At 41.5% G+C, this 22,893-nt stretch overlaps 1 pseudogene across 1 annotated transcript in view; it reads right to left on the reverse strand.

Annotated features, from left to right (window-relative positions):
• The window catches only part of LOC145798706 (protein kinase and PP2C-like domain-containing protein), a 67,709-nt pseudogene that overhangs the window by 10,068 nt on the left and 34,748 nt on the right, over positions 1-22,893 (reverse strand). Inside the window, exons 4-8 of the transcript XR_014340139.1 lie at positions 7,407-7,524; positions 6,168-6,328; positions 2,622-2,689; positions 2,270-2,493; positions 175-227 (exon numbers count right to left, since the gene is read on the reverse strand). The product of XR_014340139.1 is annotated as a protein kinase and PP2C-like domain-containing protein (transcript). The remainder of the gene's footprint in view (positions 1-174; positions 228-2,269; positions 2,494-2,621; positions 2,690-6,167; positions 6,329-7,406; positions 7,525-22,893) is intronic.

A 22,893-nucleotide genomic window follows, 5' to 3' on the forward strand; every position in this document is an offset into this window, starting at 1 on the left:
CAACTTAGTGTTAACTCCTTTACTCTCATCTACTAACACGATATAATATGCAAAAAAATATATACCATGGCACATCATCTTGAATATTTCTCATCAACTCATCCATGACTAAAGCAAAAAGATAAGGATTTAAGGTTGATCCTTGGTGTAACCTCACAGTAATTGAAAATTCACTTGTCTCTCCAGCCGACAATCTAATAGTGGTCACCACACCTTCATACATATCCCTAATCACATCAATATAACATTTTGTCACTCTTTTCATCTCTAACACCCACTAGATTATATCCCGAGGGACTCTATTATATGCTTTTTCAAGATCAAAAAACATATATAAATGTCTCTTTTCTTTGCTTTACACTTTTCTATTACTCTCCTTGAAAAATAGATCACTTCCATTATTGACCTACCGAGCATAAATCCAAATTAATTATCTGACATCTCTATTATATCTCGCAATCAACGTTCCATTACTCTCTCCCACACTTTCATTATATGACACATCAGCTTTATTCTAGACATCTCTTTTATTCTTATAGATTGGCACTAAAATACTCTTCCACCACTCCATTTTCCTAGTCAACAAAATTTTGTTAAATAACCTATTCAACCAAGCAGCCCTCTTCTTACCCGAACATTTTCAAGCTTCAACATGGATATCATTGGGTCCTAAAGTCTTATTCAATTTCATCTTCTTAAGTGCAATCTCCACTTTAAAGGTCCTAAAGCCTTAGTTTTGATATTCCTTATGACTGGCTACTTCCCTTTTGACCTTCCTCCACATTCTTCATTTGACAACTTCTCAAAATAGCTCTTCCACCTCTTCTTAATCTCTTCATCCTTTATCAACACCTTAGAATCCTCACTTTTGATGCACTTAACCTGATTAAAATCTCTTATTTTCCTCTCTCTTATCTTAGTAAGTTTGTATATTCTCTTCTCTCCCTCCTTACTATCTAGTCTAGTGTATAGATCATCATAGGTTTTTAACTTAGTCTCTCTCACTACTTTTTTAACCTCCTAATTAGCCAACTTGCAACTCTTAAGATTTTCTTCAATTCTATCCTTTTGCCACTTTTAAAGCACTCTTTTTTCATCTTTACTACTGCTTGAACCTCATCTCTCCACCACAAAGTTTCCACAGAGTTGGATCTCTTTCCTTTCGACTCTCCAAGGACTTCCCTTGAGATTCTCCTCATACAATTGGCCATTGAGTTCCACATAATGTTGGCATCTTCTTCCAAGTCCCAATTACCTTCTTCATCCATTCTATTCTTAAATATTTCTAGTTTATACCCTTTTAGGCCCCACCATTTCGTCCTACAGCGCCCAATATTCTTCCTAGCTTGGTGTTTCCCTTTAAAGCATAAACGTAGTAAAAATCCTATGTTGAGACGTTAGGCTCTCTCTAGGAATCAACTTACAGTTGCTGCATTTTAAGTGGTCCACTTTTCTTACTAGAAAGTAATCTATTTGGCTCCTAATTGATGCACTCTTAAAGGCTCTATTCTTATACATAGTATTGGCTACCACTAGGTCAGAAGCCAACGCAAAATCTAAAATATTCTCTCCAGTCTTATTATATCACCAAAACCATACCCATCATACACCCTCTCATAACCTAATTTATCTATTCCTGCATGGCTATTGAAATATTCACCTATAACAAGGTTCTCTCATACGGGTATTTTCTGTAACACCTCATCCATTTGGTCCCAAAAATCTCTCTTAGTCTGATCATCTAATCCTACTTAGAGGGCGTAAGCACTAATAACGTTTACTATATTTTGTCCAATAACTAATTTAACTAACAAAATCCTATCACCTTTCCTAAGTGATGGACACACGTGTCCCCCGAGTGTCCAAAATGTGTCCGGATCTAAAAAACTACTGACATATTTGGACATGCATCTAACATGAAGAAATGTCCAACATGTATCATTGGATCTGTCATCAACTTCTCAAGAATGTTAACTGACAAGGTACTAGCTACTAAAGACTGCAATTTCTGCCAGCAATTAGTAGAGCAAACTCAATAAACCTTTTGGAGCTACCAGAGTCCACAAGCATGGGTGCAGGCTATATATTTCAGTATCAAAGCATGGTTCTACGATCACTAACTTGTCATCAACATATAGCATTTCAAAAAACTTCTTGTCCGTCTCATAACACATCATCAGGTACAAAGGATAAAACAGCATTTTGATTTGCTATAATTCAAAGTGGCAGAGAGCATAGGAAAATCATTAATTTAATGTCAAACTCTTACTTTATTGTCGCACTGAAACTATATACATTTGACTTTTCATTATGTATCTCCTTTCTCAATATTTCAGGTGCCATATAAATGAGTGCGCCGACTATATTCTTTTTATGGAAACCACCAGTTGGCTTTCCAGATGATCTCCAGTTCTCCAAAGAAACTCGTTTAAGATCTTTCTTATATTCTGCTAAACCAAAGTCTGCCAGATGTGGACGAAGGTTTTCATCAAGCTTCCAAAAAAAAAAAAAAAACAGAGGAAGCAGCAACATATTATTCAACCACTTCAATAGGAAACACAAAATCTTACCCACAAAAAGATCAGAAACAAAACAAATCAGAAAATGGTGATGGCGTTTACAAGAATATTTGTTGGTTTTACATCCCTGTGTACAATCCCAAGTTTATGTAGATGCTGCAGAGCTTTAGCTGTAAAATAGGAAACATGATCATTATAACTTTAGTATAAACCTTATCATACGTTCATAAAACAGAGAATCAAAACAAAGGAATAGACATACAGCAATAAGCTTATCCAATGCCAGTAATCAGCAATCAATCTTTTCCTATGGGACCACATTACATCAAACCCCTCTTGTCGGAGAAAACCCATCTCGAGTTTGAAGAGATGTTCACGTTTCAAAAAAAATTGCTCCAAAGTTTCTCCTTCCTATGTACTCGGATTTAGCTTAGTTTGGTACTTTGGTTAGAAAAAATTTCAAGTGATATAACTCAAATGGAGAACTTTACTACATTCAGCCCAAACTCCCAAACAAGTAAACTGGTTTCTCATAGGAATTCCATCAAAACACATGTGGTACCAAGCAAAGAGTAAACAAATTAAGTAATTGGACACGGATGAAATCCTCCTCCTCATCATCATCAGCAGCAGCAGCAGAGAAGAAAGAGAGAAGGCAACATCAGTGACAGAGGAAAGATCCAACAACAGTTAGGCAGAAGAGAAAACAACAGCTACAGCAGAGAACAGACAGATCAGCAGTAGCAGGAGTAGTAGCAGACGTGGGGAAGTAGATAATGGATTCAAAGAAGAAGCAGAGAATAGAAGCAACATCAGTGAAGAAGAAGAAAAAGAAAGCAACAGAGGAGAGGAAGAAGAAACCAGCTGGGAAGATGAAGAAGAAGAAAGCAGTAAAGAAGAGGAAGAAGAAGCGAAGCTAAGCTATGCAGAGAAGGAGAAAGAACCAGGGAAGATGTAGAAAAGAGAAGAATATGCACAGAGAGAGAGACAAAGGAAGCAGAAGATGTTGAGAGAAAGAAACAGAGAAGAAGTGAGAGCTGAAACCAAAACAAATTTGGAATTTCTAAATTAATGGGACGAGTAATTTAAAGAGGTTCAGTAGTTACCATTAAATCCATAAAGTAATTCCAAGAATTTTCAGCTGAAACTTAAAGAGGTATCTAATTAGGACGTCTACCTAAGATGCTGAGTAGCAATACCAAATTTTAAAATTGGCGAGGTTTTTTTCCTTTTGGATGATGAAGAACCTCTCCAAGACAGGGTCTAGATGCCAGCAAGAGCTGAACCCAAAACATCTGAGTTTATATCTTATCCAAGAGTTCACTCCTTTGACTACTAGGCTATCCATGCAAGTTAAATTGGTGAGATGTTGGAAATAATTTAGAAAAATTAATATTATTTGCATTATTTATTCATGAATGTTTTAAAAATTGAAATCATATTCCACGTTAGCTATTCCCATGTTTTACAGAAATTCAAGGATATTTATCAAAATTTTTGAAGAGCATTATGTCCATCGTGACATAAATACTTCATTACCATCACTCATATGTTTAGACATTCTTATAAATCTTGTGCAACATGCTAAAACTTACCAATAAGTTAATCTCTTTATTTTATTTTGGTCAATGGTCAATAACCTAATCTAAGTTTGGGTTCCCTTCTCTAGATGCATCAGGAATAATCTATTCAAAATTGACAAAAGACACTACTAATTCCTATATGTTGAAAAAAACAATACTTAAGAACACAACATGGTAGTAGATTGCACATCCTTAATCATTGACACCGTATGTTTTATGGAATGTGTGTAAAATCTAAGCCAATGCTATCAAAAGCGTGCTTAGGCCCGCACCTAGGCACAAAGTGCAGTAAAGTGCACCTGAGGGATGGCAAAATTCCTCGGCCCGATTGTATTTGTGCCAGGGTAGGGTAAACTACAGCGGTAGGTAGGTCAAAACTGTTAGGTTTATAGTAAAGTATAAAATTGTATCACTAAATTAATTGAGTTTAAAAGCAAGAATTCACACTCAAAACCCGATCCATTGCCATCCCTGAGGTGAGATGACATTAACGAAGCGCATCCGAGGCATGCGCCTATTTCAATTGCTCCTAATTTGTTAAAGACATGATATCAACCCTTCAATCAAATGAAGTCCATTGTAATTTCATTTGTTCCTATAAAAGCCTCCCGAATAAATAGATAACTCCAACCTTAATCAACAAATTAAAGTTACATACAAAGCATTTACATTTTGACTTTCATATCATTTTTTTTAATTTTTTTATTAACTTTTTTCCCTCTAGACGGTGACAATCGTCAAATAGTAATTTGCAGCCTTAAGTGTTTATTTATGAAGCATGGGTGCGGGTGCGGGTACGATACAGGTACACCGATACGACAAATTCTTTAAAAAGTAGGGTACTAGTACGGCTGGGTGCATCAATTTTACGTCAATTTTTTTTTAATTTTTTTAAAAATTTATAGCTAAACATCCAACATACAAATCAAAATTTCAATATCAAAACTAAAAAGAGAACAACTTGTCTAAAAGGCTATACAATTATTTTTTTTTCTTTTTTGATTGTCTAAAACAGGATACAAAAGAGAGCAAAACCATGCCTCATAGGTAAAGAGTGTTGGAAATAAATTACTTGATATTTTCAAAATTGAAAGAATAATAATAAAGGCTACAATAAATTCTAGCATCTGAGGGAAAAAAAAAAAAAAAAATCATTTTGCCGTACTGGTGTCGTACCCATGTCGTACCCACAACGTACCCAAATGTATTTGCCGTACTCGGCATGTATTCGGCATACCCGGTACGCGTACTGCCGTACCGGTACTCGTACCCGCACCTGGTAAGCTTTTTGGAGTACCGTACTTCATAGGTGTTTATTGTTTAATGGTTAAATTTTTATAATTGTTACTCTTATTTTTTTTGATAAATATTATTATTATCATTATCATCATTATTATTATTATTATTGCTAGGGGTTGTTGGAGGTTTGCTCCTAACACAAATCTATGATTTAAGTTACAATTTTAGTCCTTCAATTGTATCTAAACAAAAACTAGGGCTAAAATTTTTGTTTTCGTCCAGAATTGAAAAGAAGCTTTGAAAACAATTTAGGTTTAATAGAAGACTCTGTTTAAAGGATTTACTACATTTCTTTATTTATTATTTTTCCAAAAAAGACTAAATGTCCAAGAATTCCGAAAATTCATCATTTGTAATAATTGTGACAGAGCACGAGTAGTACCATTAGCAACACTCAGTAAAAAGAGACTTCAAGCAAGAAAACCACCAATGGAAAGATTCACTATAACTTTACAGTAGTTAGGAACCTAAACTTGAAATCTACACCACATCACTAACATGTCATCAATGTGAACTAAGCACCTATAAGAATCATCTCAAGTATTTCATATTACCTAAACTAATCATAATAGGTAATAAAACACTATCGAGTCCACGAGTGTCACGTTCAGCCTAATCTATATTACTTATTTAACCTTAATAAGAGGAATTTTGCACATAATATCACAAAGAAAATACAAAGAATTTCAATGACGAGTAAGGAATTAAGGTTTACTTCACAAAATTAAAACAAACTCAAATGAAACCAAGATCATCAAAGACATACCTAACTAGACTGAGATGGTGAGCACTTGATCAAAAGTTGGATTCCACTCTTCCACGTGTAGTTTCTCTGCCAAATTTAGGGACTCTTTGAAGAAAAACATGTAATTTGGAGGCTTTGCATGTGCTGCAACCAATGTGGCGATTCTTGGATGATCTAACTTGCTTCATCATCACATCATATAACCAAATTGTCAAAAAAGAATCCCGCATATCATATGTAGACATTCAAATAAACAAACCAAATACACATACATAAACATCTACACACATAAATTCATATATAAGCGCATATTTTATACTATTATTAGAAGGTAACACCTTAATTGATGTCCCTGACAGATTTTTAGTATGCCTGAATTACCCCGTGCTCAAAACATCTTTGGATTCTATTTTGATTTGCACAGAATGATAAAATGGTAAAACTACCTAAAACCACCTCAACATCCTTTTCCAGAACCAATATCCCTCTCCTCCCCCAAATGCAGCCAGCCCCAACCTTGAGGCAAGACCACCAAGGGCCTCCAAATTTTAACAAAATTTAGGGGCCCCTAATTAATTTTAACTCTTATAGCATTAGTAGGCTCAAAAATAAGGATTCAGTACAACTAATCTAAGTTCACAATCTAAACTAAAGGGTCCTTATAGATTATGCAAGCTTAATTAGTAAAATTTTGCATTAAAAAATGTGAGAAAAGTAATATTTAACTGATACACTGTTGTAGTTGGTTCAATTCTTATTTGGTATTATTTAACTGATACCTTTTTGTAAACTGAATTTGGTTAAATTATAAAACTAACAAGACAATATTCTTATCATATTGAGCTCTTGTAATGATTTTTCCTCAGGTCTTAATTTGTGTAAGTAAATTTTAGTAATTATATCTGCAAGCTAAATTTGTGTGGGTACTAGCAAATTTAAATATATATATATATATATATATATAAAATGTAAATACTTACTATTTTACATGCAATTTTTTTAATGATTATATATAAAAGGCTCCAATTTCAAGAGTCCAACAACTCAGGGCAGGCCTTGATCATCGCACTATAGTCGGTTACTTACATAGTGAGACACACACACACATGTATATACACACAAAAAAGGGATTTGCTAATTTGGAATTCACGTAAGGCAGAGATAGAAAATGAGAAAAGGTGGAGAATATTTGTGTGCTAAATAGGACAAAATGAGCTAATGTATATATGGAGAGAGAGAGAGAGAGAGAGTAGAAATGACCATATCATTTGCAATTCCTTGTGGAATTTATCAATGTGATCAGAGGTAGACAAAATGGGTTTTTTCACAGCAACCTTGTTTCCATCCAAAACAGCTTCATAAACCACACTTTCTGCTCCTGAAACAGAATGAATACACACCAATTCAGTTTCACATTCACAACAACAAAGCCAATGTGAGAGCAAAGCCAAAGAAGGGTACAAATAATCACACTCCCAAGGATAATCCCTATCCTGATAACATCCTGCTCACTACCAACCAAGTGAGACGGCTCTAACCTCCTGCCTTGGCTCGGTAGTACACTCAATCGAGCTAGCCCTGCTCTACATTGGATAGAACCAAGATGGTATTCGACTAAGATAACCTTCAGTCCAGTATGCTACAAATATACCCCGGTCCAAGTTGCTGTTTACATTTAGCCAATCTGCTCCAGTCCTTGGATTGATATCTGTACACCACAAGACCGAGCTATAAAAGCTCTTAGCTCGGCCGCAAACGCCCTTACGAATTGCGGAGTCTACTTAGCTAGGCCTAATACTTAAACCAAATGGACCTAGCTCGGCCCGGTTTATGCATATAAATTATCCTCTCAATTGGCCCTTAGTTCCATCTGCGAAGCATGACTGGGATTATTACCTTCAAACCGTGCTAAGATATTAGCCAAAGTGAAGTACTTCAGCTAGCCGAGCTACAAAACCCACTCGGTTTTCCCGTCTTTGACGTAGTACAACCCGCTTTTCGACGCTGCTGACACCACGCCCTTACTGGGATACGTGGCTCCCCTTGATTGCCTCTACCGCTGTGACAGCCGTCAATCATAACTTCCAAAATTTGAATAGTCCCACCTTTTTACTTCCATTTTGCACTTATTCCCTTAGTCTTCAAACGTACATTGTTACTGTTCATCTGCTCTCTGGAAAACCTCTCACATTTTTAACTCCAAATCCTTATCTTCTACTGCCAAGTCCCAATCCAAGTCGCAGGGGCTCGTTTGATTGAATTCTGCTTTCACGCCCTTAATCTGTAAGTTCCTCATGCCATTTTCTCTGTTTTAACTGATACGCCTTTGTTTATTTTCTTAAAGAATAGCAATTAATCTCCCATATATGTGTGTTATATGCAATAGAGCCTTGAGCAAATACCATAAACGCAAAAAACCTCACGCTCAAACCTAAAGACACACTCAACTGGATTTTGAATCAGTTTCGAACATGATTTTTGATCCAAAATTGTGCTGTGACCGAACTATGAACTTGTTTGCGACCCTTAGGATAGTACTCGACTAAACTAGGAATGTATAGAACACCAACCGTGCTATAAACCTTGAGTCGGCCTTGTTTCACGGCCGAATTAGAAATGGTCTGTAACTCAACTGTAACCAAGCTAGGCTGATATTACTCTGCCTATTTACTTAGCGCGGTCCAGTTATCTGGGCATAACACTTTTATTTCCACTTTGCAAACATGACTAGGTTGGCCAGTCACACCCTTGCACTTTTCCCCTGGGCGAGTTTGCTCAGCCGAGCCATCCAAAGTCACACCAGGTCCGAGCTAGGCAGCCGTGTTCATAACAATTTTTAAACCAATGGGCAAATACCGGTTTCTGGTGGTTGTGCCATGGCTGAATTTCGAAGCGACTACCATATTCCGGACGACGTCCACCTTTCCTGAGCCGAGCTAGACACCACCCCTTGGGGCAAATCAGGTTTTGTTCCCTTTACCGTGATATCCATCGAAGACTTCGGCACTCAGTCCAACCACTCATTTGCGAATTCCATAGGCCAACCAGATGTGCCCCACCTAATTATCCACCAATTCTTCATAAACGGAATGGCTGAGCTAAATTCCTCAGGCTTTAGCCTGGCAATGCCCCAAACACCTCGGGAGGGTCCAAGGTAAGTTGCGGAGACTTACGGAACTAGCACGGGACTCTGGGTTTGAGAACTAAATCAAAAAATGCACTTTTTTCACACTTAAGCTCGAAAATAAGCTGTCGGGGGCCAAAATCGTGTAACAGTCACAAAAACGCCCGGGGAACACGTCAAAGACCCCGGGAGGACACGAGACTCCCGGTTTGAAAACTAAGTCCGAAACGACACTTTTCTCACACCTAAGCTTGAAAATAGTCCATCGCGGGCCAAAATCATGTGACAGTCAAGAGAAGGTCCGGGGAACACCTCAAACACCTAGGGAGGGACCAACGTGAGTTGTGGAAACTTACGGAACTCGCATGGGACTCCCGGTTTGAAAACTAAGTGAAAAAATGCATTTCCTAAACACTTAAGTTTGAAAATAGGCCATCGGGGGCAAACAAATCCCGTAACAGTCCCGAGAAGGCCCGTGGAAGACCAAAAATTCCGGGGAACACTTCCGTAAGTTGTGAAAACCTACGGAACTAGCGCGGGACTTCCGATTTGAAAACTAAGTCGGAAAAGTTACTTTTTTCACACTTAAGCTAGAAAATAGGCCTCGGTGGGCCGAAATCGTGCAACAATCACGAGAAGGCCTGGGGAACACCTCGAACAGCTCGGGAGGGACCAATTTGAGTTGTGAAAACTTAATGAACAGGCACGGGACTCTCGATTTGAAAACTAGGTCGGAAAATACACTTTTCTAACACTTAAGCTTGGAATAGGCCATCGGGGGGTCAAAATCATGTAACAGTCGCAAGAAGGGTCGGGAACACCTCAAACACCTCGGGAGTGACCAACTCGAGTTGTGAAAACATACGGAACTGCCACGGGACTCCCGGTTTGAAAACGAAGTTGGAAAGAGACTTTTTCCACTCTTAAGCTTGAAAATAGGAAACCGGGGGGGCCAAAACCGTGTCATAGTCACGAGAAGGACCAGGAAATGCGCAAAACACCTCGGGAGGGTCCAAAGTAAGTTGCGGAGACTTACGAAACTAGCACGGGACTCTCGGTTTGAGAACAAAATCAAAAAATGCACTTTTTTCACACTTAAGCTCGAAAATAAGCCGTCGGGGGCAAAAATTGTGTAACAGTCACGAGAAAGCCCGGAGAACACGTCAAACACCCCGGGAGGGACCGATGTAAGTTGTGAAAACTTACGAAACTAGCACGGGACTCCCGGTTTGAAAACTAAGTCCGAAACGGCACTTTTCTCGCACCAAAGCTTGAAAATAGTCCATCCGGGGGCCAAAATCGGGTGACAGCCAAGAGAAGGTCCGGGGAACACCGCAAACACCTAGGGAGAGACCAACGTGAGTTGTGGAAACTTATGGAACTCGCATGGTACTCCCGGTTTGGAAACTAAGTCAAAAAATGCACTTCCTAAAACACTTAAGTTTGAAAATAGGCCATCGGGGGCCAAAAATATCCTGTAACAGTCCCCGAGAAGGCCCGTGGAACACCTCCAACACCTCGGGAGAAACCAATGTAAGTTGTGGAATCTTACGGAATTAGCGCGGGACTTTCGGTTTGAAAACTAGGTCGGAAAAAGTACTTTTTTCACACTTAAGCTTGAAAACAGGCCTCGGCGGGCCGAAATCGTGTAACAATCACGAGAAGGCCCGGGGAACACCTCGAACATCTCAAGAGGGGCCAATTTGAGTAGTGAAAACTTAAAGAACAGGCACGGGACTCCCGATTTGAAAACTAGATCGAAAAATACACTTTTCTAACACTTAAGCTTGGAAGTAGGCCATCGGGGGGCCAAAATCATGTAACAGTTGCAAGTAGGGCCAGGAACACCTCAAACACCTCGGGAGTGACAGACGCGAGTTGTGAAAACTTACGAAACTAGCACGGTCCCGATTTGAAAACTAAGTTGGAAAGAGACACTTTTTCCACACTTAAGCTTGGAAATAGGACACCGGGGGGGCAAAACCGTGTCACAGTCACGAGAAGGATTGGGAAATGCCCCAAACACCTCGGGAGGGTCCAAGGTAAGTTGCGGAGACTTACGGAACTAGCACGGGACTCTTGGTTTGAGAACTAAATAAAAAAATGCACTTTTTTCACACTTAAGCTCGAAAATAAGCCGTCGGGGGCCAAAATCATGTAACAATCACGAGAAGGCCCAGAGAACACGTCAAACACCCCGGGAGGGACTGATGTAAGTTGTGAAAACTTACGGAACTAGCACGGGACTCCTGGTTTGAAAACCAAAACGGCACTTTTCTCGCACCTAAGCTTGAAAATAGTCCATCGGGGGTGAGGGGGGCCAAAATCGGGTGACAGCCAAGAGAAGGTCCGGGGAACAGCTCAAACACCTAGGAAGGGACCAACGTGAGTTGTGGAAACTTACGGAACTCGCATGGGACTCCCGGTTTGGAAACTACGCCAAAAAATTCACTTCCTAAACACTTAAGTTTGAAAATAGGCCATCGGGGGCCAAAAATATCCTATAACAATCCCCGAGAAGGCCCGTGGAACACCTCTAACACCTCGGGAGAAACCAATGTAAGTTGTGGAAACTTACGGAACTAGCGCGGGACTTCCGGTTTGAAAACTAGGTCGGAAAAAGTACTTTTTTCACACTTAAGCTTGAAAATAAGCCTCGACGGGCCAAAATCATGTAACAATCACGAGAAGGCCCGGGGAACACCTCGAACATCTCAAGAGGGGCCAATTTGAGTAGTGAAAACTTAACGAACAGGCACGGGACTCCAGATTTGAAAACTAGGTCGAAAAATACACTTTTCTAACACTTAAGCTTGGAAGTAGGCCATCGGGGGGCCAAAATCATGTAACAGTAGTAAGTACGGCCTGGAACACCTCACACACCTCGGGAGTGACAGACGCGAGTTGTGAAAACTTACGGAACTAGAACGAGGACTCCCGATTTGAAAACTAAGTTGGAAAGAGACACTTTTTCGACACTTAAGCTTGGAAATAGGACACCAGGGGGGGCCAAAACCGTGTCACAGGCACGAGAAGGACTAGGAAATGCCCCAAACACCTCAGGAGGGTCCAAGGTAAGTTGCGGAGACTTACAGAACTAGCACGGGACTCTCGGTTTGAGAACTAAATCAAAAAATGTACATTTTTCACACTTAAGCTCGAAAATAAGCCGCCGGGGGTCAAAATCGTGTAACAGTCTTGAGAAGGCCCGGGGAACACGTCAAACACCCCGGGAGGGACCGATGTAAATTGTGAAAACTTACGAAACTAGCACGGGACTCCCAGTTTGAAAACTAAGTCCGAAACGGCACTTTTCTCCCACCTAAGCTTGAAAATAGTCCATCGGGGGGGCCAAAATCGGGTGACAGCCAAGAGAAGGTCCTGGGAACACCTCAAACACCTAGGGAGGGACCAACGTGAGTTGTGAAAACTTACGGAACTCGCATGGGACTCCCGGTTTGGAAACTAAGTCAAAAATTGCACTTCCTAAACACTTGAGTTTGAAAATAGGCTATCTGGGGCCAAAAATATCCAGTAACAGTCCCCGAGAAGGCCCGTGGAACACCTCCAACACCTTGGGAGAAACCAATGTAAGTTGTGGAAACTTACGGAACCAACGCGAGACTTCCGGTTTGAAAACTAGGTAGGAAAAGGTATTTTTTTCACACTTAAGCTTGAAAACAGGCCTCGGCGGGCCAAAATCGTGTAACAATCACGAGAAGGCCCGGGGAACACCTCGAACATCTCAGGAGGGGCTAATTTGAGTTGTGAAAACTTAACGAACAGGCACGGGACTCCCGATTTGAAAACTAGGTCGAAAAATACACTTTTCTAACACTTAAGCTTGGAAGTAGGCCATTGGGGGGCCAAAATCATGAAACAATCGCAAGTAGGGCCGAGAACACCTTAAACACCTCGGGAGTGACAGACACGAGTTGTGAAAACTTACGGAACTAGCACGGGGACTCCCGATTTGAAAACTAAGTTGGAAAGAGACACTTTTTCCACACTTAAAGCTTGGAAATAGGATACCGGGGGAGCCAAAACCGTGTCACAGTCACGAGAAGGACCGGGAAATGCCGCAAACACCTCGGAAGGGTCCAAGATAAGTTGAGGAGACTTACGGAACTAGCATGGGACTCTCGGTTTGAGAACTATATCAAAAAATGTACTTTTTTCACACTTAGGCTTGAAAATAAGCCGTCGGGGGCCAAAATCGTGCAACAGTCACGAGAAGGCCTGGGAACACGTCAAACACCCCCGGAGGGACCGATGTAAATTGTGAAAACTTACGAAACTAGCACGGGACGCCCGGTTTGAAAACAAAGTCCGAAATGACACTTTTCTCCCACCTAAGCTTGAAAATAGTCCTTCGGGGGGGGTGGCGCCAAAATCTGGTGAAAGCCAAGAGACGGTCCGACGAACACCTCAAACACCTAGAGAGGGACCAACGTGAGTTGTGGAAACTTACGGAACTCGCATGGGACTCCCGGTTTGGAAACTAAGTCCAAAAATGCACTTCCTAAACACTTAAATTTGAAAATTGGCCATCGGGGGCCAAAAAAATCCTGTAACAATCCCGAAGAAGGCCGATGGAACACCTCCAACACCTCGGGGAAACCAATGCAAGTTGTGGAAACTTACGGAACTAGCGCGGGACTTCCGGTTTGAAAACTAGGTCGGAAAAAGTACTTTTTTCACACTTAAGCTTGAAAACAGGCCTTGGCGGGCCGAAATCGTGTAACAATCACGAGAAGGCCCGGGGAACACCTCGAACATCTCAGGAGGGACCAATTTGAGTTGTGAAAACTTAACGAACAGGCACGGGACTCCCGATTTGAAAACTAGTTCGAAAAATACAAGATTTTGGCCCCCAATATCTATTTTTAAGCTTTAGTGTGAGAAAAGCGACTTTTTCGACATAGATTTCAAAATGGGAGTCCCGTGCTAGTTCGGTAAGTTGCCACAACTTACATTGGTTGCTCTCGAGGTGTTTAAGCTGTTCCCCCAGCCTTTTCGTGACTGTTACACTATTTTGGCCCCCGATGGCCAATTTTCACGATTAAGCGTGAAAAAAGTGCATTTTTTGACTTAATTTTCAAATCGGGAGTCCTGTTGAAGTTCTGTAAGTTTTCACAACTTACATTGGTCACTCTTGAGGTGCTTGAGGTGTTCCTCGGAGATTCTAGTGACTGCTACATGATTTTGGCCCCCTATAACCTATTTACAAGCTTAAGTGTGAAAAAGTGCATTTTTTGATATTGTTTTCAAACCGGGAGTCCCGTGCTAGTTCTATAAGTTTCCACAAATTACATTGGTCCCTTCCGAGGTGTTCCTTGGGCCTTCTTGTGATTGTTTCACGATTTTGGCACCCGATGACCTATTTTCAAGCTTAAGTGTGAAAAAGTGTCTTTCTCGACTTAGTTTTCAAACCGGAAGTCCCGTGCAAGTTCCGTAAGTTTTCACAACCTACATTGGTGCCTCCCGAGTTGTTTGTTGTGTTCGTGACTGTACACGATTTTGACCCCTGATGGCCTATTTTCAAGCTTAAGTGTGAGAAAACTGCCTTTTTGAACTTAGTTTTCAAATCGGGAGTCCCGTGTTAGTTCCATGAGTTTTCACAACTTACATTAGTCACTCCCGATGTTTTTTTTTTTGAGGTGTTCCCGGGCCTTCTCATGACTGTTACACGATTTTGGCCTCCGATGTCCTATTTTCAACCTTAAGTGTGAAAAAAGTGCATTTTTTGACTTAGTTTTCAAACCGGAATCTCGTGCCAGTTCCATAAGTTTTCACAACTTATATTGGTCTTTCCCAAGGTGTTTGAGGTGTTCCCTGGGCCTTCTCGTGACTGTTACACGATTTTAGCAACTGATGGACTATTTTCAAGCCTAAGGGTGAAAAATGTGCCTTTTTTTGTCTTAGTTTTCAAACCGGGAGTCTGGTGCTAGTTCTGTAAATTTTCACAACTTACATTGGTCCCTTTTGAAGTGTTTGAGGTGTTCTCCACACTTACTCGAGACTGTTACACGATTTTGGCCCCCGATGGCCTATTTTCAAGCTTAAGGTGTTCCCCACACCTACTCGAGACTGTTACACGATTTTGGCCCCTGATGGCCTATTTTCAAGTTTGAGTGTGAAAAAAATGCACATTTTGATTTAGTTTTGAAACCGTAAGTTCCGTGCTAGTTCCGTAAGTTTCAACAACATACATTGGTCCCCCTCGAGGTGTTTGAGGTGTTCCCTGAGCTTTCTCGTGACTGTTACTCGATTTTGGCCATCAATGGCCCATTTTCAACCTTAATTGTGAAAAAGTGTGTGTTTTGGTTTAGTTTTTAAACCGGGAGTCCCGTGGCAGTTAGCTTGCATTGGTCTCTCCCGAGGTGTTTGAGGTGTTCTCTGGGACTTCTCGTGACTGTAAATCGATTTCGTCACCCGATGGCCTATTTTCAAGGTTAAGTGTGAAAAAGTGCCTTTTTAGACTCTGTGAAAAAGTCCAATTTTCAAGCATAACTGTTAGAAACGTGCATGTTTAGACTTAGTTTCCAAATCGGGAGTCCCGTGCCAGTTTCGTAAGTTTTCACAACTTACAATGGTCCCTCCCGAGGTGTTAGGAATGTTCTCCAGGCCTTCTCATCACTGTTACACGATTTTGGCCACCGATGGCCTATTTTCAAGCTTAAGTGTTAGTAAAGTGCCTTTTTTGACTTAGTTTTCACACTGGGAGTCCTGTGCAAGTTCTGTAAGTTTCTACAAGTTACATTGGTCCCTCCAGAGAGGTGTTGGAGGTGTTCCCCAGGCCTTCTCATGACTGTTACACGAGTTTGGCCCCGATGGCCTATATTCAACCTTAAGTGTTAGAAAAGTGCATTTCTTTATATAGTTTTTAAACTGGGAGTCCCATGCTAGTTCCATAAGTTTCCGCAACTTATATTGGTCCCTCTTGAGTTGTTTGAGATGCAGCCCGGGCCATCTCATCACTGTTACACGATTTTGGCCCCCGATGGCCTATTTTCAACCTTAAGTGTTAGAAAAGGGCATTTCTTTACATAGTTTTCAAACCGGGAGTCCCATGCCAGTTCCTTAAGTTTTCACAACTTACAATGGTCCCTCTCAAGGTGTTGGAGGTGTTCCCAGGCCTTTTCATCACTGTTACACGATTTTGGCCCATGATAGCCTATTTTCAAGCTTAAGTGTTAGTAAAGTGCTTTTTTTGACTTAGTTTTCAAACCGGAAGTCTTGTGCAAGTTTCGTAAGTTTCCACAACTTACATTGGTCCCTCCCGAGGTGGTTAAGGTGTTCTCCATGACTTCTCGTGACTGTTACATGATTTTGGCTCGTGATGGCCTATTTTCAAGCTAAAGTGTTAGAAAAGTGCATTTCTTTACATAGTTTTCAAACCAGGAGTGCCGTGCTAGTTCCGTAAGTTTCCACAACTTACATTGGTCCCTCCTGAGGTGTTTGAGGTGTTTCCCGGGCCTTCTCGTGACTGTTACACGATTTTGGCCCCCGATGGCCTATTTTCATTCGTAAGTGTTCGAAAAGTGCATTTTTTGACTTAGTTTTCAAACCAAGAGTCCCATGACATTTCCTTAAGTTTCTACAACTTATATTGGTCCCTCCCGAGGTGGTGGAGGTGTTTGCTGGGCCTTCTCGCGACTATTACACGAGTTTCGTTCTCGATGGCCTATTTTCATGGTTAAGTGTTTGAAAAGTGCATTTTTATGCATAGTTTTCAAACCGGAAGTCTCGTGCTAGTTTCGTAAGTTTCCACAACCTATATTGGTCCCTCCTGAGATATTTGAGGTATTCGCCGGGCCTTCTCATGACTGTTACACGATTTTGGCCCCCGATGGCCTATTTTTAAGCTTAAGTGTGAGAAAAGTGCTTCTTTCGACTTAGTTTTCAAACCAAGAGTCCCGAGCCAGTTCTGTAAGTTCCCACGACTTACATTGGTCTCTCTCGAGGTGTTTAAGGTGTTCCTCGGGACTTCTCGTGACTGTTACACGATTTTGGCTCCCGATGGCCTATTTTCAAGCTTAAGTGTTAGAAAAGTGCATTTCTTTACATAGTTTTCAAACCGGGAGTCCCAAGCCAATTCAGTAAGTTTCTACAACTTACATTGGTTTCTTTCGAGGAGTTTGAGGTGTTCCCCGGGCCTTCTCGTGACTGTTACACAATTTTTGCCCACGACGGCCTATTTTCCGGATTAAGTGTGAAAAAAGTTCCTTTTTCGACTTAGTTTTCAAACCGGGAGACCCGTACGAGTTTTGTAAGTTTCCACAACTTGCATTGGTCCCTCTCGAGGTATCTAAGGTGTTGCTCGGGCCTTCTCGTGACCGTTACACAATTTTGGCCCCAAATGGCCTATTTTCAAGCTTAAGTGTGAAAAAAGTGCATTTTTTGACTTAGTTTTCAAACCGGGAGTCCTGGGCTAATTCCGTAAGTTTTCACAACTTACATTATTTCCCCCCCGAGGTGTTTGAGGTGTTCCCTGGGCCTTCTCGTGATTGTTACAAGATTTTGGCCCCTAACGGACAATTTTCAAACTTAAGTATGAAAAAAGTACATTCATTGACATAGTTTTCAAACTGGGAGTCCCGTGCAAGTTTCATAAGTTTCCACAACTTACATTGGTCCCTCCCGAGTTTGAGGTGTTCCTTGGGCCTTCTCGTGATTGTTACAAGATTTTGGACCCCGATGGCCTATTTTCAAGCTTAAGTGTGAAAAAAGTGCCTTTTTCGACATAGTCTTCAAACCAGAAGTCCCGTGCTAGTTCCGTAAGGTTTTCACAACTTACATTGGTCCCTCCCGAGATGTTCGAGGTGTTTCAGGTGTTCCCTGGGCCTTCTCGTGACTGTTACACGTTTTTCACCCCCGATGGCCTATTTTCAAGCCTAAGTGTGAAAAAATTGTTTTTTTCGATTTAGTTTTCAAATCGGCAGTCCCCGTGCTAGTTCCATAAGTTTCCACAACTTACATTGGTCCCTCCCGAGGTGTTTGAGGTGTTCCTCGGTCCTTCTCGTGACTGTTACACGATTTTGGCCCCCGATGGCGTATTTTCAAACTTAAAGTGTGAAAAAAGTGACTTTTTCGGCTTAGTTTTGAAACTGGAAGAGCCGTGCTAGTTCCGTAAGTTTTCAAAACTTACGTTGGTCCCTCTTGAGTTATTGGTGGTGTTCTCCAGGCCTTCTCATGATTGTTACACAATTTTGGCCCCCGATGGCCTATTTTTAAACATAAACGTAAAAAAGTGAATTTTTTAACTTAGTTTTCAAATCAGGAGTCCCGTGCTAGTTCCGTAATTTTCCACAACTTACGTTAGTCCCTCCTGAGGTGTTGGAGGTGTTCCCCAGTCATTCTCGTGACTGATACACGATTTTGGCCTCCAATGGCCTATTTTCAAGCTGAAGTGTTTGAAAAGTGCATTTTTTGACTTAATTTTCAAACCAGGGGTCCCGAGCTAGTTCCGTAATTTTCCAAAACTTACATTGGTCCCTCCCGAGGGGTTTGAGGTGTTCCCCGGGACTTCTCGTGACTGTTAGACGATTTTGGTCCCCGATGGCCTATTTTAAAGCTTAAGTGTGAGAAAAATACCTTTTTGCACTTAGTTTTCAAACTGGAAGTCCCGTGCTAGTTTCGTATATTTCCACAACTTGCATTGGTCCCTCCTGAGGTATTTGGGGTGTTCTTCGGGTCTTCTCGTGACTGTTGCACGATTTTGGCTCCTGATGTCCAATGTTAAAGCTTAACAATTAGAAACGTGCATGTTTTGGCTTAGTTTTGAAATCGGGAGTCCCGTGCCAATTCCGTGAGTTTTCACAACTGACAATGGTCCCTCCCGAGGTGTTGGAGGTGCTCCTTGGGCCTTCTCGTGACTGTTACATGAGTTTGGCTCCCGATGGCCAATTTTCAAGCTTAAGTGTTAGAAAAGTGCATTTCTTTACATAGTTTTCAAACCGGGAATCCCGTGCTAGTTCTATAAATTTCCACAACTTATATTGGTCCCTCCTGAGGTGTTTGAGGCGTTACCCGGGCCTTCTCGGGATTGTTACATGATTTTGGCCCCTGATGGCCTATTTTCAAGTTTAAGTGTTCAAAAAGTGTATTTTTTGACTTAATTTTCAAACCGGAAGTCCCGTGCTAATTCTGAAAGTTTCCACAACCTACATAGGTCCCTCCCGAGGTGTTTGAGGTGTTCCTCGGGACTTCTCGTAACTGTTATGCGATTTTGGCTCCCGATGGCCTATTAAGTGTTAGAAAAGTGCATTTCTTTACAAAGTTTTCAAACCAAGAATCCCCTGCTAGTTCCGTAAGTTTCCACAACTTATATTGGTCCCTCCGGAGGTGTTTGAGGTGTTCGTCAGGCTTTCTTGTGATTGTTACACGATTTTGGCCCCCCGATGGCCTATTTTGAGGCTTAAGTGCGATAAAACCGGGAGTCCCGTACTAGTTCGGTAAGTTTCCACAACTTGCATTGTTCCCTCTTAAGGTGTTTGAGGTGTTCTCTGGGCCTTCTCATGAATGTTAGACTATTTTGGCCCCTGATGGCCTATTTTCAAGCTTAAGTGTGAGAAATTTGCCTTTTTGGACTTAGTTTTCAAACCGGGAGTCCCGTACTAGTTCTGTAAGTTTCCACAACTTGCAGTGTTCCCTCCTGAGGTGTTTGAGGTGTTCTCCGGGCCTTCTCCGGACTGTTACAAAATTTTGGCTCCCGATGGCCTATTTTCAATCTTAAGTGTGAAAAAAGTACATTTATTGACATAGTTTTCAAACTGGGAGTCCCATGCAAGTTCCGTAAGTTTTCACAACTTACATTGGTCCCTCCCGAGGTGTTTGAGTTGTTCCGGGGGCCTTCTCGTGATTGTTACAAGATTTTGGATACTGATGGCCTATTTTCAAGCTGAAGTGTGGAAAAAGTGTCTTTTTCGACAGTCTTGAAACCGGAAGTCCCGTGCTAGTTTCATAAGTTTCCACAACTTACATTGGTCCCTCTCGAGGTGTTTGATGTTTTCCATGGGCCTTCTCGTGACTGTAACACGATTTTGGCCCCGATGGCCTATTTCCAATTTTAAGTAAAGAGATGTGCCTTTTTGGACTTAGATTTCAAACCGGGAGTCCCGTGCTACTTTCGTAAGTTTTCACAACTTACATTGGTCCCTTCCGAGCTGTTTGAGGTGTTCCACGGGCCTTCTCGTGACTATTACACTATTTTGGCCCCCGATAGCCTACTTTCAACCATAGGTGTGAGAAAAGTGCATTTTTTGACTTAGTTTTCAAATCGGGAGTCCCGTGCCAGTTCCGTAAGTTTCAACAACTTACATTGGCCCCCGATGGCCTATTTTCTAGCTTAAGTGTAAAAAAAGTGCCTTTTTCGACCTAGTTTTCAAACCGGGACTCCCGTGCTAGTTCTGTAAGTTTCCAAAACTTACATTGGTCCATCTCGAGGTATTTGGGGTGTTCCGCGGGGGTTCTCGTGACTGTTACACGGTTTTGGCTCCTGATAGCCTATTTTCAAGCTTAAGTGTTTAAAAAGTGCATTTTCTGACTTAGTTTTCAAGCCAGGAGTCCCGTGCTAGTTCCGTAAGTTTTCACAACTTACATTAGTCCCTCTCGAGGTGTTTGAGGGTTTCGCTGGGGTTCTCGTGACTGTTACACAATTTTGGCCCCCCGATGGCCTATTTTCAAGATTAAGTGTAAAAAAAGTGCAATTTTTGACTTAGCTTTGAAGCGAGGAGTCCCGTGCAAGTTTCGTAAATTTTCACGACTTACATTGGTCCCCCCCGAGGTGTTTGAGGTTGCTTGGGCCTTGTCGCGACTGTTACACGAATTTGGCCACTGATGGTCTATTTTCAAGCTTAAGTGTGAAAAAAGTACATTTTTTGACTTAGATTTCAAACCGGAAGTCCCGTGCTAGTTCCGTGAGTTTCCACAACTTTTATCGGTCCTTCCCGAGGTGTTTGATGCGTTTCCTGGGCCTTCTCGTGACTGTTACACGATTTTGGCTCCCGATATCCTATTTTTAAGCTTAAGTGTGAGAAAAGTGACTTTTCCTACATAGTTTTCAAACCGGGAGTCCCATGCTAGTTCGGTAAGTTCCCATAACTTACATTGGTCGCTCTCGAGGTGTTTGAGGAGTTTCCTGGGCCTAGTTTTCAAACCGGGAGTCCCATGCTAGTTCGGTAAGTTCCCATAACTTACATTGGTCGCTCTCGAGGTGTTTGAGGAGTTTCCCGGGCCTTCTCGTGACTGTTACACAATTTTGGCCCTCGATGGCCTATTTTCAAGATTAAGTGTGAAAAAAGTGCATTTTTTGGGTTCATTTTCAAACGGGAAGTCCCGTTGAAGTTCCGTAAGTTTCCACAACTTACAATGGTCTCTCCTGAGGTGTTTGAGGTGTTCCTCGGACATTCTCGTGATTACTACATTGTTTTCAAACCGGAAGTCCTGTGCTAGTTCTGTAAGTTTTCACAACTTACATTGGTCCCTCCCAAGGTATTCAAGGTGTTCCTTGGGCCTTCTCGTGATTGTTACACAATTTTGGCACCCGATGGCCTATTTTCAAGCTTAAGTATGAAAAAAGTGCCTTTCTCGACTTTGTTTCCAAACCGGAAGTCTCGTGCTAGTTTCATAAGTTTCCACAACTTACATTGGTGCCTCCCGAGTTGTTTGATGTGTTTCTTGGGCCTTGTCATGACTGTTACACAATTTTGGCCCACGATGGCCTATTTTCACAATAAAGTTTGAAAACATTGCCTTTTTGGACTTATTTTTCAAATCGGGAGTCCCTTGCTAGTTCCTTTGAGGTATTCCCCGGGCCTTCTCATGACTGTTACACGATTTTGGCCTCCGATGGCCTATTTTCAACCTTAAGTGTGGAAAAAGTGCATTTTTTGACTTAGTTTTCAAACCGGAATCTCGTGCCAGTTTCATAAGTTTCCACAACTTACATTGGCCCTTCCCAAGGTGTTTGAGGTGTTCCCTGGGCCTTATCGTGACGGTTACACGATTTTGGCCCCTATGGGCTATTTTCAAGCTTAAGTGTGAAAAAGGTGCATTTTTTGACTTAGTTTTCAAATCGGGACTCTCGTGCTAGTTCTGTAAGTTTCCACAACTTACATTGGTCCCTCTTGAGGTGTTCCCCACACCTACTCGAGACTGTTATACGATTTTGGCCCCCGATGGCCTATTTTCAAGCGTAAGTGTGAAAAAAATACATCTTTTGACTTAGTTTTTAAACCGGGAGTCCCGGGCTAGTTTCGTAAGTTTCCACAACTTACATTGGTCCCTTCCGAGGTGTTTGATGTGTTTCCTGTGCCTTCTCATGACTGTTACATGATTTTGGCCCCTGACGGCCAATTTTCAAGCTTAAATGTAAGAAAAGTGACTTTTTGGACTTAGTTTTCAAACCGGAAGTTCCCGAGTAATTCGGTAAGTTTCCAAAACTTACATTGGTCCCTCCCGAGGTGTTTGAGGTGTTCCCCGAGCCTTCTCGTGACTGTTAATCGATTTTGGCCATCGATGGCCTATTTTCAACCTTAAGTGTGAAAAAAGTGCGTGTTTTGGTTTAGTTTTTAAATCGGGAGTCCCGTGCCAGTTTCATAAGTTTCCACAACTTACATT

This window comes from Camellia sinensis, chromosome 9 (genome assembly GCF_055761805.1).
Source record: "Camellia sinensis isolate YWXY chromosome 9, ASM5576180v1, whole genome shotgun sequence".
Lineage (NCBI taxonomy): Eukaryota > Viridiplantae > Streptophyta > Magnoliopsida > Ericales > Theaceae > Camellia > Camellia sinensis.